Raw genomic sequence first — 12,006 nt, 5'->3', positions numbered from 1 at the left:
TGTGTGTGTACTGTGTGTGTGTATAATTTAAGCATTCCATTAAACCATAGATCTATTTTCTGTTGCTATTCGGCTGAGCTTGTTTGTCTAAGCTTTCAAACATTAACTTTTACATGGTATCAGAGTACGAGGGTTAAGAATCCTCTACTGCCGACAAATGATTCGTCAAAGACAAACCCAAAGCTAATACCCGGTGTCATGAAGTTGTTGCTTCACGATGTCAAAACAATGTCAAAAATCTATAGAAGTACATTTCCCATTTGGAGCTTATGTCGAGGAGCATGTAGGAATTTTTGGATCATGAATCAGAGTTCAGAAGCGCAAGATACAAGCTTAAGAAGGATTAATGCAACTTGGGACACAAATGTAATTATGTCAAAAGGGGGAGTCGAAATTAAATAAGGGCCATTTTTGTAATTTCTCAAATGTACAACTACAAAATCGAATTTGTAGAATTTATAAATGTTGAGAGATCAAGCTCAACTTAGTTTAGTTAGTTAGTCAACCATGTAACTTCGTAGTTTACCTAGATAGAATCTAGTTAGAAGTGTTGACTATAACGACTTAAATAGGACCTTGTACTTAAGTGGGGTATTCTAGATCCTCCACTCCTAAGTACATTTAATATAAGACTTACACCTTAGTACCTATATTCCACTCACACATGTGCACTCTTGCACATGAGATGTATATATACCTCATTGTGGGTATTTTTGTATTTGATGATGATAATGCTAATTTAATATAGGTACTCATCCCCCATCTTGTGTTCTTCATAAGTGCATCTCTCTCTCTCTCTCTCTTCCTCTCACACACATGCACATACACACACATATCACATAATCTTCCACTTAACTTAATCACATAATTAGGTACTAATTAACCCTTAATTACTTACCTAATTTTTAACATGGTATCAGAGTGTGTGGTTTAGAAAATCCACTAAGCCCACCCGACTTCATAATTGTGTGTTTGAAACGCCGACGACAAATTCCGGCTATCCGCTACCGTAATGCCGCTACGTAACACATGTACGTGATCGAAGGAAGAAAAGCAAAAGAAGAGAAGACACTACAATCAACATGAACACACAAATGGGTAGCTCGCTCCCTAGAGAAAAGCTAGACCGGAGCAATTATTCATCTTGGGAGTACAAGATGACCCAATACCTCGTCGGCCAAGGGTATTGGAGCTACATCAACGACGCTCAAGAAAATCGACCTGACTCAAAGAACGCCAACTACGCAACATGGGAGGAAGCGGTTAGTCAAGTCATGTATTGCTTGGCAACATGTATGTGTCTACGACCACATGCTTAGCCATGATTGAGATGCCAAGACGCCTAAAGAAGCGTGGGTGAACTTAAAGAAAATGTTCGCCGCCAACACGTCCGCCCGAAAGCTTCAACTTTGACAAGAGTTGAACAAAATTCGGAAAAAAGACATGTTCGTGTTGGACCACCACCAAGATCAAGAGCATTTGCGACTCGCTTGGCTCCATCAAAATAAACGTCGATGAAGACGAGATGGTTCAAGTATGCTTGGGTGGCCTTGCACAACGATTCGACCCATTACGGACGGCAATCTTGGCGAGAGAAAACCCTCCTTCATTCTTCGACCTCCAATCAATGCTATTGGTCGAAGAGAACCACGTCCGAACCAAAAGCAAGACATCGGAAGGACAAATGTTCTTCTCGAATTCGGACGGTGGCCGAGGAGGAGGTCACGACGGTAGAAGAGGTCAATTCGACCAAGCACACGAAGGGAACTCAAACCTTCACGGAAGCCATCGAGGAACCTTCGGAAGAAGGGGGAGCTTCCACGCCGAACATGGTCGGCAAATGAGGCTCTCAACTTGCAATTATTGTGGGAAAGTCGGCCACCGCGAAGAAGAGTGCCGAAAGAAGATGCGCGAGTCGGCGTCCACAAGTCGACAACTCACAAATTACGCCACCAACTTCGAGTACGACGATTACGATAGATTATTCGTGAGTTGTCGACTTGTGGACGCCGACTCACGCATCTTCTTTCGGCACTCTTCCTCCAACTCCGCAACCACCTCCAACTCGGAAGATGTGTGGTTCTTCGACTCCGGTGCCTCACATCACATGACATCTCACGAAGAGTGGTTTCATGATTTATGAACGCCGGATCGACCCGGCTTCATAGAGACGGGAGACGACACCACGCACCCCATTCGGCACATCGGCAATGTCCCATTCGGGAAAGAAGGCGAGCAAACTTGCATCAAGAATGTCTTGCACGTGTTGCACGTGCCCACAATAATGAAGAATTTGGTCTCTATCGGCCAAATCGTGGAGCAAGGCATGCAAGTCCGCTTCAACAACGAAGGTTGTTTCATTGAGAAAGATGGCCGACTCATAGCTAAGGGGCGGAGAGACAACCGAATGTTCATCCTTGATTCGAACAAGGTGAAATCGGCAATGTATGCCAACGGTCTCAAAATCGAGACAAGCATCGAGTTGTGGCACAAGAGAATCGGCCGCATAAACCTCCAATGGCTACGAGTGATGCAAACCAAGGGAGTCGGACTTTCGACATTCGAGTCGAAATGAGTCGACCGAGTATGTGAAGCGTGTCAACTCGGAAAACAACATTGATTCCCATTCCCGAAGGAGAGCTCCGCAAGCAAAGGCCTCCTCGACGTCGTACACTCGGATGTATGGGGACCGGCTCAAACGCCGACGATCGGCGGATACCGATACTATGTAACCTTCATCGACGACTACTCCCGCTACGCGTGGATCTACCCGATGAAGAAGAAAAGCGAAGTGCTCTCCCACTTCCAAAAGCTCAAGGGCCAAGTTGAGAAAGAAACCGGTTGGCACATTCGATGCCTACGATTGGATGGAGGCAAGGAGTACTTTTCCGATGAATTCACCTCCTACCTCCAAAGTGAAGGCATTCGGAGAGAATTCTCATGCCGACACACACTCCAACAAAATAGAGTCGCCGAAAGGAAGAATCGGCAAATACTCGAGGTAGCACACGCCATGGTGCATGAGAAGCACATGCTGAACTTCTATTGGGCCGAAGCGGCATCCACGACCGTCTATCTCATGAACCGGTGCACCACCAATGGAGTCCATGAGCTAACTCCCTACGAGCTCCTCGTCGGAAGGAAGCCGATCCTATCACACCTCAAGGTGTTCGGAAGCATTGCGAATGTACGCATCCCGAACGAACAACGATAGATGCCCGACGCGAAGTCGGAGGAATGTATCATCATAGGATACTCATCCGAGAAGAAGGAATACAAGTGCGGTTCGGGTAAGTTGAGACGTAGTATTCGACGAGTCCGCATCCTGGTACGCACCAAAGACAACTTCGATTCCGACTCCGCTTGACCCGGAATACACCAAACAAGAGGTAGAAGATGGAGATCGCTTCGAACACATGTTCGAAGAAAGTCCGATTACGGCTAGGTCTAGTGGGCCACAAGAGCCTCCACGTGACCCAAGCACGTCACGACCAAGTACGCACTTGGACAAAGACAAAGGTAAGATTCCTGAATACGAAGTAGACCACCCCGACGTCAATGATTTGGATGGATCGGCTCCCTCACTAGACAGTGAGTTCGGTGTACCCATCATGCGGACACCCGGAGTAAAGAAGGCGCTCACATCAGCGAGCGAAAAACTTCGACGCTCATCTAGAGCTAAGAATCCTGTCACTCGGCACAGTTACAACGAGTACATGGCCCATCATTACACCTTCACGATGAAGGTAGTGGCCGAAGAAGAGCCCAAGAGCTCCACCAAAGCGGCTCTAACCCACGATGGGTAGAAGTAGTCGACCTTTGCCCACACACTACAAGCCTTCGTCACTGGCTTGAGGGGGAGGAACCGAAATTGCCACAAAAATGTCGATGCTAAAAGAAACAATACCGGCCATCCAAAGCCGAAGCCGAATCAACCGAATCGAAGATCCGAACGTCGAAAGCCAAAGCGGACATTGGATGCCCTATACTTGAGCTTGAGGGGGCGTGTTGAGAGATCAAGCTCAACTTAGTTTAGGTAGTTCGTCAACCATGTAAATGTTGGGAATATGTCCCTCCAGTGGGAGGATGACCCGACTGTTCGGAAATCCGACAGTTGAAGAGTCGGAAAACTGGAGCCGAGTTGATGAGGAACTCGGTCGAGGCCAAAACCGGAATTGTGTATAACAACCAACTTGGGAGACTATATTTGTAAATAGTCTAAGTGTGCATCCCATGAGGGCCACGTATGTAAATAACCAAAAAGTTGCGTAAGTATATATGCAACTAGGGCAAACATTTGAGTGTGTGAGTGACAAACAATGTGTAGGAAAAGAGAGAGAGAAGTGAGAACCGCGCCATAGCTGTGTGTGTAACAACAGACGCGAAGAGCCCTGTGCAAATGATACACTCGACATAGTGTTTGTAATCTTCTCTGTATTGTATATCCACTATATTATAGTGAAGAATCTGTTCACCCGTGGTTTTCCCCGTTTTAGGGTTTCCACGTAAATCTCTGTGTATAGTCGTCTATCTTGTTTTTTTTTCTCGCATTTGTTTTGGTGTGATTCGTATTTCAGCTTCGTTTGATTATTGTGATTAATTCTGCAACGATTTCTCTACCAACTGGTATCAGAGCTTGAGGTGCAAGCATGGAAGGAGGTGTTAGCGGATTCCCAGGTATGATAGTTCTGAATTCACAGAACTATGCAAACTGGAAGATAAAGATGGAAGACCTTCTCATTGTCAAAGACCTGTACGAGCTAGTCGACAGAGCAGAAATACCCAGGGGGGTATTGGAGTCGGATTGGAAGCTTCGGAATAGGAAGGCGGTGGCCACAATCTGACAATGTGTCGATATAAGTGTCCTTCAGCATGTGGTGAACGACACGAATGCCCACGAGATATGGCAGAAGCTGTCGGGTCTGTACGAGAGGAAGAACGCGCTAAATAGAACCTCACTAATGAGAAAAATCGTACGACTGAAATACAAAGACGGTGAGAGCATCGTCGAACACATCATCACATTTATGGGGTATGTAAATCAACTTGATGTGACCAACTTTCCCCTGGATGACGCAATGCAGGCCATCCTGCTGATGTGCACACTACCGGAAAGCTGGGAAAACGTGGTGGTTACTCTTGCCACCTCCTGTCAAGAAGAGAACTTGTCTTTGTAGATGGTGAAGACAAGCATCCTAAATGAGGAGGCAAGGAGGAAAGCCAAAGGAGTCCTGTCCCAAACGGAGTCGAATTTGACTCAACATATGGACAGAGGAAGAGACCGACGAAGAAGAAGTCCGCAATGAACAGACAAAACCCACGCCAGATTGAAGTCCAGAGGTAGGCCTGTGTGCTTTCATTGTGGAAAACCTGGACACTTCCAGTCGGATTGCCGACACATGAAGAAAGACAAGAGTGTCGGAAATAATGTCGAACCCCGGAAAATTCCGGATGAAAAGAACACTTTGGCCATTGCTAGGAGCAATGAGGAACTCTTGTTCATCTGTGAACAGGCAAGTGCAAATTTTGCAAGCGAAGAGTGCACTTGGGTGATTGATTCCGGCACATCCTTCCATATTACTTCGTCGAGAGAGTATTTCTTGACTTACATAGCCGGGGATCATGGCTATGTAAAGATGGGTGATAATGGAGAGTGCAAGATAACTGGAGTTGGAAGTGTGTGCTTAACGATGTCGACAAGGTGTCGACTAACGTTGAAGGATGTTCGACATGTCCCCGATATCAGATTGAATTTGACGACGAAGGCTACAGTGGTGGCTTTCGGAATAGCAAGTGGAAGTTTTGCCGAGAAAATCTCATAGTGACCCGAGCACAGAAAGAAGGCACATTGTACATGATGCATGCCCGACTGTGCAAATCGGAAGTAAACGTGGCAGCTGACTCGGCAGGGGAAATATGGCATAAGAGGCTAGGCCACATGAGTGAGAAGGGAATGCACTTGTTAGCTGACCAAAAACTTCTGCTAGAAGTCAAGGGAGTGCACCTGGACAAGTGTGTCGACTGCTTAGCCGGAAAGCAAAACAGGGCAACATTCCACTCGAGACCACCGAGGAGAAGAGAAGCTGCATTGGAACTAGTGCACATGGATGTGTGCTATGTGGATGCTCCATCGCATCGAGGAGGACAATACTTTGTAACGTTTATTGACGACTACTGTCGGAAAACATGGGTCTTCGTACTGAAGTCGAAGGATCAAGTACTGTCGGTTTTCAAGGAGTTCTAGGCAAGAATTGAAAGAGAGTCGGGTTGAAAACTGAAGGTTGTCCGAACCGACAATGGTGGCGAGTACAAAGGGCAGTTTGAAGAATATTGCAAGTGCCAAGGTATTTGGGTCGAATACACAGTGCCAAAGACCCCAGAGTTGAACGGACTTGCAGAGAGGATGAATCGAACGATCATGGAGAGAGTGAGGAGCATGCTCTCTCATGCGAAACTGCCGAAATCCTATTGGGTGTCAGGAACTCTATTAAGGCAGAGAAGGAATTAGTACTAAAAGAAGGATTAGTACTATTGTCGGGGAATAGTACTAAGACAGAGAAGGATTAGTACTATGAGAGGTGTCGAACTTTGAGAGAAGGAATGAGTGAGTGAGAGAGAGAGAGAGAGAGAGAGAGAGAGAGAGAGAGAGAGAGAATGATGATGCGAAAGATATATGTATTATATGAAGGAAGATATACAACAGTAGTTAGAAGGCTTAAGACTGGCGTTGAACCGATTTGGTTCGAACTAATGCCTTGCGCCTCCTTTTATAGTGTCTTCAGGAATACTCCTGAAGTTTCTAGAATGTTCCAGAGAAATCTGGAATATACATCAATTTCCCAATAAAACCTAAATGAAAATAATATCCTTCAAATTACAATTCATAACCTAATGGTAAAGTCTCGACCCGTATAACAAAAGGTTATGGGTTCGAGTCTAGTTATGACACTATCCCCCCTTTAAAACGACGAGTTCCACGAGTCGTTTTGGATTGAGGACCCGGTTTCTCGGGATATCGTCGATGGAAGTCGTCTAGAAGAGCACGAGCATTGGTCACATTCTCGATCGGTTCCCAAGTACGCTCGCTGGGACTATATCCTAGCCAATCGACTAGATAGTAGAGCTTGTTGCGAACAATCTTGGAATCGAGGATGGCAGCGACCTCATACTCAGGTCCATCTTCGAGCTCGATAGGAGGTGGTGGTTGTATAGTACGTCCTGGGATAGTGCTCTCGTGATAGGGTTCGAGGAGAGAACTATGAAACACCGGATGTATCCGAAGTTGCGGAGGTAGCTCGAGACGAAAAGCGACATCATTAATCTTCCCGATAATACGGAAAGGACCTAATCGCCGATAATCCAACTTCTCACATGGGCGAGTAGTCTTGATGTGTCGTCGTAGCAGCCACACCCGATCTCCAATGTTAAAACTGGATGGAAGTCGATGACGATCTGCGTAGTCCTTGTGTGATTGTTGAGCTTGCTGGAGTTGAGTAGATAAATCCGCTTGTATCTTGCGTAACCGCTCCAAACGATCCTCCGCGCAAGGATTTGTGGACACTTCTGGGGTTTCAAGGACACACCACCGGGGATGATATCCCGTATAAGCGTAGAATGGCGTGACTTTAGTCGATGCGTGGATAGTGTTATTATAGGCAAATTCGGCGAACTGAAGAATATCTGCCCAGTCATTCTGATGATAGTTGAGAAAGCACCGCAGATACTGCTCCAGTGTTTGATTTGTTCGTTCGGCTTGACCGTCGGTTTGTGGGTGGTAGCCGGAGGAGAGGTTACAAGTGACCTTCAACATTTTAAAAAGGTGCTTCCAGAATTTTGACACAAACTGGGGTCCACGATCGCTGATGATATTATCAGGGAGTCCATGATGCCGACATACTTCCCGCATGACAATTTCGGCGGTGTCTTCACTAGATATTTCTTTAGTACATGGTAAGAAATGAGCCATCTTCGTATATCGATCCACCACTGTGAGAATCGCACTGAATCCCTTAGAGACTGGAAGATCTGTAATGAAGTCAAGAGCAATGGATTGCCATGGCTTGCTTGGAATTGGTAATGGTTCTAATAAACCATATGGATGATGTCTTGGCATTTTCGCTCTGCAGCATGTATCGCAAGTCCGAACAAAATCTTCGACAAATTGTTGCATACGGGGCCACCAGAAGGATCGTTGTACTAAATCTAATGTTTTAGTACTACCAAAATGTCCTGCTGTATATGTGTCATGGCAGTTTTGTACTACTCGAAGGCGGCAAGAACCATTAGGAACATACAAAAGTTCTTTAAAGAAGAGTAATCCATCACAGTATTTGAATTGCCGATAATCCGTACCTGGTGATTGTGATTGTGAACATGACGCTCGAGAGGGGTCAATTTGTGCTAGTATAGCTTGGGCGAAAGCGTCAGTCTTCAAGTCCTCACGTATAGTATTGGTAATGTCGGAATCCACGGGCATGTCAAAGACCTGTGCTGCTTGCAGTCGTGCTGGACCCAAGATTACTTGCTTCTGGTTATCGAAAGCTGGCTCACCGGGCCGTGGTGTTAGATACGAACGCCGTGATAATGCATCTGCCTTCCCTTGGTGCTTCCCCGGACGATATGTAATTTTGAAGTCGAAGCGTGTGAGGAAGTGGGCCCACCGAGCTTGACGTCGATTCAGTACACGAGCATCTTGAAAGTAGGCAAGGTTCTTGTGATCACTGAATACAGTGACCTGATGAGGAGATCCCTCCAGGAAATGCCTCCATTGCATAAAAGAATCAACTATTGCTAATAGCTCTTTATCATGAATTTCGTAGTTGATTTCGGCGGCGTCAAACTTACGGGAGTGGAAAGCCACAGGATGTAGCTTCTCGTCGTTACCCTGTTGTGACAGAATGCTCCCCAATGCGAAATCCGATGCGTCAGCTTCGATAATGAATGGTTTTTCCGGATCCACATGACCTAAAATTGGAGCTGATGTAAACGCCTTCTTAAGACTCTCGAAAGCCATGTCCGTCTCTTTAGACCAAATTAATGATTGTCCCTTCCTGGTGAGCTGTGTGAGAGGCAGCACAATTTTTGAGTAATTTTGTATGAACTTCCGGTAAAAATTTGCAAAGCCTAGGAAGCATTGCACATCCCGCACCGAACGCGGAGTGTGCCATTCTATCACCGTTTTGACCTTGGCTGGGTCCATAGATATGCCTTCTGAGGAGATGACATAGCCGAGAAACTCCACTTGGTTGCACCCGAAACTACATTTCTCTAACTTTGCATACAGACCATGTTCTCGAAGTCGTTTTAGTACTAATAGTACATGAGAATCATGTTCTTCTTGGGTCTTTGAATAAACCAGTAGATCATCCAAATAGATGATCAAAAAATCATCCAAGAGATCTCGAAATATATCATTCGCCATGTGCTGGAAGACTGCCGGCGCATTAGTGAGTCCGAACGGCATGACCGTATACTCGAAGTGCCCATATCTAGTGCGAAACGCGGTCTTCCATTCATCTCCTGGTCGGATCCGTACGAGGTTATAGGCTCCTCGTAAGTCGATCTTCGTGAAGAACCTGGCACCGTTGATCCGTTCTAAAAGACTTGAGATAAGGGGAAGAGCATACCTATTTCTTACTGTGACCTTATTCAAGCCACGGTAATCTACAACGAGTCGAAGCGAGCCATCTTTTTTCTTGACGAAGAAAATGGGTGCGCCGGCTGGAGATTTCGAATGCCGAATGAAACCGTTCTCCAAATTCTCCTCTATATAGGCTCGAAGGACTTCTAGCTCGGTTGGTGACAAATTGTAGATCGGCCCCCATGGCGGCTCTTTTCCCGGTTGTAAGTCGATGGCGCAATCGTACGGCCGATGATGAGGAAGTGTGTTGGCTTGTACTTTATCAAACACATCAGCATACTGACGATACTTCTCGGGAAGTTGAACGGTGGACTCCTCTTTGGTGGTGCTGGAGGGTTGTACTGATATTGCGAAGAGAAACATTTCCTCCTTGCGCCCTTCCTCACGCAACTGACGTAGCGAAATGGTTGCAACCTTCTGGGTAGATCCTTGGGTTTGTCGCAACCGGATTTCCCTTGTCCTCCAATCTATGTCTGGGTTATGTAACTCGAACCATGGTAATCCTAAAACTATGGAATGTTCTGGAATACTAATAATATTAAATGATACTACACATGTTAAGTTATCTAGGACAATATTAACGGGTTCCGACTCTTCTATGATATTACCAGAAGCAATGGGACGACCATCAATGACTACTACTGAGGCTGGACATGGGAGCTTTCTGAGAGATATCTGATGAGCTCGGGCAAAATTCCTATCCATGAAGCAAGAATTAGCTCCGGAATCTAGAAGGGCTAAGGTATGTACTGGAGGGGTACTTTTAGTACTAACTGCTACTTGGGCTACGAACACATCACTAACTTGCTTAGAGGGAATGGAACCACTAATGGGCTGCACAGATCTAGGGCTGTCCAACCAAACGGCTCCTATTTTGGCTGGACTTAGTCGTTTAACTCTTCTTCTAATTGGCTAAGGACATCAAATTTGTTTGCGAGATTCGGACTATTAGTACTATTAGGACTATTATGACTATGAGGACTATCAGAGATTCCTACTGAAATAGACTCGGGTTTAGTATAGTCAGAACTAACAACGACTTGGTTTACCTGCCTTCTTGGTCTATGGGGACAGTTTATCGCGATATGCCCTGGTCCACCGCAATAAAGGCATAATCGGTTTGTTCGGCGTCGTTGCTTTTCCTCCTCCGATAGCGGCCCACGACGACGTGTAGTGTCAATTTCCATTGGAGTTGGAGTACTTACTGGAGGCGCATTATGTGACTCCCTTTGAAAAGGTTTCGCTACCACTGAGGCATAGGTAGGCTCGGATCTTGCCCTCGGCATCTGAAATTGTCGTTCCGAACGTCGCTCGAAGAGGCGGTTGTCACATCTGACCGCTCGACTGATTGCTTCTGTTAATGATTTTGGCTCTTCAGGGAAAGTCAAGAGTAAATCCTTGACATCGTTGCGTAGACCATAGCGGAACTGCTCCATCAATGCTTGATCATCCCAGGGGATATCGGCGGCGAGTAGGCGGAAATCTGCAGCATATGCGGAGGCTGGACGGTCACCTTGGCGTAATCGCCGGATTTTGTTGATTGCAGTCCTTATGCTGTCAGTATCTCCAAAACATGCTTTAAACTCACTTATGAATTCTTCAAAATTATTTAGTACTGGAGATTCCTTTTCAAGTAGCGGAGCGAACCATGCTAATGCTGAGCCATTTAACAACGTGCCTACTAAACCCACTCGTGATGCATCGGTGGGATATCGGGACGGATGCATTTGAATAACTAACCGTACCTGGTTAAGAAACCCTCTAAACTGCGATCGCGTTCCATCGAACTTCGTGGGAAGGCCAATCTTGGGTTCTTTATGAATCCCTTGTGCTCCGTGCCCTTGTTGTTGCATTGCTACGATGGTTGCTTCGAGTTGTTGCACGCGTAACGCAAGTTCCCCATGCTGTTGTTGCGTTTGCTGCTTTTCTAAGGAAATTTGCTGAAGATCCCCCAACAAGCGTTGATTTTCTTGTTCCAAAGCATGAAACTTCTCTTTCAAGCATTGAAATTCCGAGAAAACGGATTGATACTCTTCAGCGCTAACGGTGGCCATGGGATGAAGGAAAAGGGAAATAAGAGACTAATAGGAAAGGAGGGAGACAGAAGGAAGAGGGAGAGAAAAGACCAGACAGGCACCCGAAATCGGTTCAAACTGTCAGGAACTCTATTAAGGCAGAGAAGGAATTAGTACTAAAAGAAGGATTAGTACTATTGTCGGGGAATAGTACTAAGACAGAGAAGGATTAGTACTATGAGAGGTGTCGAACTTTGAGAGAAGGAATGAGTGAGTGAGAGAGAGAGAGAGAGAGAGAGAGAGAGAGAGAGAGAGAGAGAGAGAGAGAATGATGATGCGAAAGATATATGT

This window comes from Azolla caroliniana, unplaced genomic scaffold (assembly GCF_043228905.1).
Source record: "Azolla caroliniana isolate FFs.n. ecotype wild unplaced genomic scaffold, voAzoCaro1.0.p SCAF_20, whole genome shotgun sequence".
NCBI classification, from domain to species: domain Eukaryota; kingdom Viridiplantae; phylum Streptophyta; class Polypodiopsida; order Salviniales; family Salviniaceae; genus Azolla; species Azolla caroliniana.
Note: the sequence above shows the minus strand (reverse complement) of the source record.